Source organism: Cinclus cinclus, chromosome 3 (genome assembly GCF_963662255.1).
Source record: "Cinclus cinclus chromosome 3, bCinCin1.1, whole genome shotgun sequence".
In the NCBI taxonomy this organism is placed as follows: domain Eukaryota; kingdom Metazoa; phylum Chordata; class Aves; order Passeriformes; family Cinclidae; genus Cinclus; species Cinclus cinclus.
Genome location: NC_085048.1, coordinates 73306704 through 73312703, shown reverse-complemented (window position 1 = coordinate 73312703; position 6000 = coordinate 73306704).

Here is a 6000-nt window from a genome sequence, read left to right as displayed (position 1 = left end):
AGTCAGCATGTAATACATATTTATGGTAACTCTAGCCACAATACCTAATTACTCCAGACTTACTTGAAATTGCTCTTTTATAGATTCTTCTGAAAGTTGGACTTTACCTTTTATGAAGGCATATTAAATTGAGAATATCTAAACTCTTAAACCTAAATTTAGCTATATTTAGGAGCTAAATTTAGCCCTACTCTTAACTCAGAATAGTCTTGTTTAAATATGTTTGTCAGACCATCGATGTTAAGACCTAAGCTGTTTTTATATATGATAATTTCATCAATGTTATCTGTTGCTACATCGTGAAAAATAATTTTGTAAGGATCCACAAATCAGTAACTAAACCTTACGGGGTAAGTTTGTAACAGTGTGTAATGCTTAGTGGAGCTTTTATTTTTGAGGGTTCTTCATGTGCTGTAAGATCACTTTCATTCTTGAAAATATTTTAAGTAAAAATGAGCACCAAAAAGTGAAACTGTTAAACTTCTGCTTTTCAGATTCTGACTGCTGTACAAAGTTCAATGCAAATATTTAAAAATACCATACTGAAGACATTATGGACACTAAGTTCTAGCTAAGAGAAAATTCTTGTATTTTCATGATGGTCTTGCAGAACAGGGTCAGTAGTGGCAAGGTTGAATAGTTCTTCAACAATACTGTTGCAAGTGACACTGCTACAATGTGTAGGTCATGGACATTTGTAATACTGAAACAAAACTTAAAAATGTGCACTTTCTGAACATGGTGAACACATCTGGAAAAAAGACATGTAAGTGAATATAAATAATTTTATTTTAACTGTTTTTTTCTTTTTTTAGGATTTGTAATTTTCTGTTTCAGGAACACTGTTGACCTGTCGGCAGTAGTCAGCACAATGGAAGTAGCATGCTAAACTAAAGCCATTGGTTAAGCATATAAAGCTGCTACTAGCTCTGGAAGCTGACTTCAATGGTTTTTTGCACTGGGCCAGCGGGCCTGGAGCAGTGCTAGGACGTTACATAGATGACATGACATAAATCATTACATAAATGATCTGAGAGGAGACAGCAGAAGTGTGCCTTTTATTTATGTGCACCCCAGAAATAGCCAGCAAAAAAGCATCAGAGTATTTAGTCATGGTGTTAACTTTTAACTTCGTGCCATATTGTAGCAGCTGAGCACAGAGGAGAATTTTTTTCACCCCAAAAAGTCAATGTGCCATAACTTCAGATAGGAGCAATGTTGTAACATATTATATAGCCTGTGTAAAAAATTAATTTAAGGGTAGGGGAACCTGTGCCTCAAGCTACTGTGTATGGGAAAGTTTGGATTGGACTTTTTTTCCCTTTCTTTTTTCCTTTTTATTTTTTTTCTTAAGAAGTACATCAACATGTCAGAAGGAAATAAAATTCCCCATGAGCAGTTGTTTTCTGGCATTCATTTTTAAGGTGTGTGAAATAATGCAGAGGCAGTGTTGTTTGCTTTCTTACATGCCTTGGGAAAACATGATATTCCATTACCAATTAGCTGTAGGATATGTGGCAATTTATCATACCAAAAGAAACCAAAAATTTATTAAAATATTTCTAATTGCATTTGGAAATGTGGCCTTTTCATTAACTAATTAGATATTTTAAGTGTTAACTTGACTTTTGTTAACAGCCAAGTATTGTTCTCTTATCTTGGGAGTTAGAGACCTTTCACTTTGGCTCTAATTGAAGGAAATACCAAAAAGTGGTACGTCTCCATGTTGTTCCTCCTGTGAGCTTTTACTGAATTGTGTATAATAATTCAAATTGTAAAATAAAGCTATTGTGCTGGCTAAATCGTGTCTTAAGACTTGTTGAACCAGAAATCTTAACATTTAGATAAATTAAGGAAACTCTCTGGGATTTGAAGGGTTTTTATAAAAAATGCTTTTTTTGTAGTCTAGTCCGCAATTGAGAATCTGTTCAAGCCCAAAGGATCTTGCAATTCCTGATGATGAATCTGGTTAAGATTTGCCAGAATTACATTAAGTGGTATCAGCCCAAGTTGTCAGATGGTTTATGATTCAACAACGAAAAGAAACCAAACAATCTTGATTGGCAAAATTTTGTCTTGTTTACCTCTGTTAGAGGTATTTAAGCATAAATGACAAGCTCTCTTGAATGCTTTTTCACTGTATATTTCAAACCATATTGTTTAGTATTTCACATAGGCTTATACAAAAAGGACCAGTGTAGTTGAGTACTCCACCTCAGATGTTAGAATTGACAACCAGAGCCCTGTCATAAAAGATGAGAACATTGCAGAGAAGCAAGTGTTAGAGAGGGACACTGATGACTGCTCTGTGCAGTTCTGTATCAGCTAGGTCTGGTTAGAAACTGTCTTTTGTTAAGTGCTCTGTAATTTTTTTAACAAATTTTGTGGTTTTTCAGAGATAAAAACTTGATTGTCTGACACTTTCATAGAATTAGCATGGCTCTTGCAATAAGGGTGGATTGTAAAAATGATACCTGTCTTTTTTTTAGTGAAATTACTGCATTCCATCTCTTTTTAAGTTAAGTGGGAAGCCACAGCACATCTCATAAAATACTTGCTTGTAAGTGATGCTTTCCCCAGATATAATATATCACTATCAGGTTTAGACTATTTTGACAACATACAGACAGTACACCTAGCTCTTGAGACAACTGAAAGATCTGATTAGGTGATGCTGATAAAGATGGGGTTTACTACTTTGCTTTCATTTTAGTATAGTAATTTTCACTGCTGAAATACTATCAACAAAGACCAACCTCCTCTTCAGGAAAAAAAATATCATCCATGGGTAGAACTTCGTGGTGCCAGATGCATGTCTTTTTGCAGGCCATTTGGTTTGATGTTTTCCTTGTAAGATGGAGCCAAGAGGAATCCAACTGAATTGCAAGAGTTACAGTTTTGGTAGATTTGTAAGTGATCTCATTCATACTGAAGCTATAGCCTCTACAGATGCCAAAATCTCCCAAAGCATCTTTGTAGCCAAATTCTGGACAGATAGGCTGGATAAAAAGCAGCTTCGCAGAAAAGAGCCTGGGGGCAGCTGCGAAGAGTGAAAGCCTGGAAAGGTGGGTCAGTGTGCAGGCTGAGGGAGGTGGTTACTTCCCTTTCCTTGTGTGAGACCAGTACCTGCAGTGTTGTGCTCAGCTTGACTCCCTCAGTACAGGAGTTGCCAACAAAATAGAGCCTGGTAGAGGAGCTTAGAAGATGGTGGTGGGGCTGGGATATATGATCTACGAAGAGCTGGGACTGTTCTGCCTGTAGACAAAAAGGCAAAGATGGGTGGTTAAGTGGACCATATGAAAAAAATACCAGTGCTCTTCCTACAGGTGCCCAGTAAAAGGACAACAATCTGAAGTGAGAGAAATTCCAGTTGTATACATGAAATAAAATCTAAAGAATCATCATGAAAAATGGTCCAGGACTCAGAGCAGATACCCAGAGAGATTGTGAAGTCTCAATCACTGGAAATTTTCAAAACTCAAATGGGCAGACTCGGAGCTACCTGATCTGCTTTGAGTAGCCCGCTGGACCTCCACCCAGCCCTTTCAACTTAGATTATTCCATGATTCTACAGAAACAGACCTCTGCATGGAAAACTAGTTATTATGGGGATAGACCATCTGGCTGCCTCTGTGTGTGCGAACCACCCTGTTTGCAGGTAGAATTAGTTTTGCTACAGTTTATCGATGCAGGTGTTCATAAGAGATAGGAGATAGGCCAACGTGTGCAAATACAGTAATTTAACGCTGACTCTACTGTGAGGATTTAAATCTTATGTCCTTGAAGAAACCTTTTAGAAAACGTGGACTTGGAACATAACTGAGTAGTGTGCTGGGTGAGTAACTGCCGCTGATCCTTACACTGGGACCCAAGTTTAAAAACAAAGTGTTTCTAAAAGTTGTTTTTCAGTTTCTTAACAGCTTTAAGTGTTTAGTTTCAATTGCTCTGTGCTATGGGGAAAACCACAACAGATACAAAGTAGTAAAATCAGGTCATTTGCCCCTGTAAAAGTATCATATGCACTTTCATAGCAAGAAGCTGCTTCAGCTGTTTTTTTGTTTTTTTTTTTTTTTCTGAAATGGAAAAGTTTCAACCTTGTGTTCACAATGTAGTCTGTTTGGGCTGACAGATATCCTTCAGGCCATGCTGCAAGGGGAGCTATTGGGAAAAGGCTGCTGTGTGGCAGAGCAATGTTTCCAGATGCATTTTTGGCTTAGGTGATTGTGGCAGACTTGCTTTTAAACTGACGTTCCCATCATGTTTCAGAGATGTCATTCTGGTGCTGTGTGTTAGGTTATGTGATTAAAAGCTCAGCTCCACAAATGGAAAGCAGGCAAGAAGAAAGAGGTAACTTGTGCAGGTGCAGCTGCCACTGTGAGGGGCTGCTGTGATCCAGCAGCTCCTGTCCTGAGCAAGCCCTCAGAACCTGCAGTGGCAACAAGCACTCCGCAGTGCTGCCCACCCAGCAGCTGAAACACAGCTTGAAGAGTTAATGGTGCAGCCTGCCTGCTGTTTAGGTTGGTGAGCATAGGGTTTGGGACTAGGGCTCAGACAGAGGAGCAAGAGCAAGGGGAAGCCCAATACTGAACTGGAGCTCTTGAAGCTGAAACCCCTTGCCCTATCTCTTTCCTGGGCCATCTCGGGTGAGGTGCCCCCAGGCAAACCCCTGGGTCACCCCATGGACTTAGTGACCTACAGAGACCTACTGATGGGATGTTTGAAAAGACTGTTTGGGGGGGGGGTGGGGGGTGCATAAATCCTCTTCTGGGATATTTATAGCCAGAGCTAAAAGGGGAGAAAGGGAGGGGTCGTGGTGGTTTGGAGGAACAAGCATGAGCAGAGAGGGAAGGGAGCAGTTGCGGGCAAACAGGCTGCTGCTCAGCAGTGTGTCTGGCTGTGCCTACCCCTCACAGGGCTGTCTGCCCTCCCTGAAAATTCTTTCCAGTTCTTTCTGATCATGAATAAAATGCTTGAAATTGTCTAAGTATTACTGTCTTGTGGATAAATTAGAGATTAATTTATGCAAAATCTAGAAGCATGGATTTCCTTGAAATCAATGTGATACTTGGCACAGATTGGGTTTTACAAAATTATTCTGGCAACCTTTATAAGAAAAGTATCTTTATGGTGTTAAGGGGCTGACATCTTGACTGATGTTTTCTTCATCATCTTTGAACAGCAAAGAAGTCTGTGCTCAGTTCATTAAAAAGAAACTGATAAAATTGAAAGATAAGTAGTTCAAAGCATTCCAGGCAAGCCAAGATGAAATTACAAAATGTAAGTTCTGGGCTTCAGAGACTAAAGCAATCCTGGAGATGAGAGTTACGTACACTTAAACTTCATAATTTAACACATATTCATGCGAGAAATATGAAATTTTAAATTATTCTTATGGAATAAATTGTGGATTTAAGTAATAGGCTCTGCCATTAAAAAGCAACACACACCCCAGCTATTGTTAACTGTAGCAGTGCAAACCTGGTGTTTGTCAGTTACGTTCACTCAGTAGATTAAAGTTAATGAAGCCCTAGTGAAATTTGAAATTAGGTGCCTGAACAGAAACTGTTCACTGTACAAGAAGGTTTGAATTTCGAGCAGGTCTTGGCAGTGCAGGTCTCTTTAAGGTGATAAGTCACAGATGTGGGAAGGTGCTGATGATCTCAGAGAAAAGAGGACAAATTCTCATGGCCTTCTACCATGAAAGAGAAATTAAAATTAATGAATGCTTTCATGAGTTTCTGGTTTCAATAAATGTATGCTAATTTGGTGGTACTTAATGTGAAGGAGTTCGAAGTACCAGTCAAACGAATGCATTGAGGCTATAGGGCTTATCCAGCCTGGCAAGTGAGATTTGCATACACTAGTGTGATGTTAGTGCATAGGAGCTCTTCTGCACTGATTCCTTGCATGCGTGCTTTTACACTAAATATCAAAATATATTAAGGTAAACTGTAGAGAAATGCAAAGGAACCCAGAGAGGCACAAAAATATACGCAGAAA